The sequence below is a fragment of the Halictus rubicundus genome, unplaced genomic scaffold (assembly GCF_050948215.1).
Source record: "Halictus rubicundus isolate RS-2024b unplaced genomic scaffold, iyHalRubi1_principal scaffold0847, whole genome shotgun sequence".
Classification (NCBI taxonomy): Eukaryota; Metazoa; Arthropoda; class Insecta; order Hymenoptera; family Halictidae; genus Halictus; species Halictus rubicundus.
In genome coordinates this window covers 5,702-7,500 of record NW_027489388.1, presented here as the reverse complement: position 1 = coordinate 7,500, position 1,799 = coordinate 5,702, and positions in this window count along the sequence as shown.

Genomic DNA, 1,799 nt, shown 5'->3' with positions numbered 1-1,799 from the left:
TTTTACTTGTTTCAACTTTCTTATAAATATCTTATTGAAACAAGTTTCATACATTCGTTTCATATAATAACATGGTTTGACCAATCGTGGAGGCGCGTATAGCTCAGAACATCCATCTCTCGCGGAAGCACGTAACCACTGCGCTGGACAAAATCGACACAAGTGCCGAGGAAGCGCGGACAGGACGCATGCTGGACTGCGAGAAATCGATGCCATCCGCTCGCGCTGGGCATAAACGAAGTAGGACACCTCTATTATTTAACGAATTTTTCTCTTTATTCTGTCTTTAAAAGACAGAAATTTTTTTCTCTTTAATTCTATTTTCTCTTTTTCATACCTTAGTCGCTCGGACATAAGAGTCGATGCTCAGTTAGTACGAGTAAACACAAAAGTGAATACAAGTCACCAACCTCCACTAAGGGAAGGCTCGCCACATAAGGGCCATTCGGTCTAGGACACCGACCCGTGGCAATGCTGTGTAGAGAATAATTCGATACGAAGCACGGTACGAAACAGTCAAGACCGAAGTCTCGAGGCGCCCATGACTGCTTCTCGACCGAGATCGTAGAATAGCCACAGACGCGCGCTGCACCGACCGACTCGACCGAACCGTCGACTCTCTTATAGATACCGAACGGCCGGCCGGGACGCCGGCGCCGCGCGGTCAATAGCACGCGCGCTTATGGCCGCAAACCGCCGCGGCAACAGACCTCCCGGCGGGGCTGTTGGAACTTAGAGCGAAAAAAGTATAAAAATTTTTTTCACAAAATATAATAAATTTTAACATTTCTATATTATTTTACACAAAATAACCAACTTTTCATAATTCACCGAACTTTGAAAATTTTTCTAAGTCCCACAAATAAGAGGAAAATTTTTAAGTATCGGTCCTAGACGATTTTCGACGTGATATCACTGTAATATAGACGGTTTCTAACAATATGTATCATAACACCAAACTCGCTACAATTATTATTTATCGAGTTATTAGCAAATAATGGACGGATGTGCTACTCCGTCGGACGTTCGACGAAAATTTTTCTAAGTCCCACCGCCAAGAGGAAACTTTTTCCCTATCGGTCCTAGACGATTTTCGACGTGATATCACTGTAATATAGACGGTTTCTAACAATATATATCATAACACCAAACTCGCTACAATTATTATTTATCGAGTTATTAGCAAATAATGGACGGATGTGCTACTCCGTCGACAAAACTCTGGAAATTTTTCTAAGTCCCACCGCTAAGAGGAAACTTTTTCCGTATCGGTCCTAGACGATTTTCGACGTGATATCACTGTAATATAGACGGTTTCTAACAATATATGTCATAACACCAAACTCGCTACAATTATTATTTATCGAGTTATTAGCAAATAATGGACGGATGTGCTACTCCGTCGACAAAACTCTGGAAATTTTTCTAAGTCCCACCGCTAAGAGGAAACTTTTTCCGTATCGGTCCTAGACGATTTTCGACGTGATATCACTGTAATATAGACGGTTTCTAACAATATGTATCATAACACCAAACTCGCTACAATTATTATTTATCGAGTTATTAGCAAATAATGGACGGATGTGCTACTCCGTCGACAAAACTCTGGAAATTTTTCTAAGTCCCACCGCCAAGAGGAAACTTTTTCCCTATCGGTCCTAGACGATTTTCGACGTGATATCACTGTAATATAGACGGTTTCTAACAATATATATCATAACACCAAACTCGCTACAATTATTATTTATCGAGTTATTAGCAAATAATGGACGGATGTGCTACTCCGTCGACAAAACTCT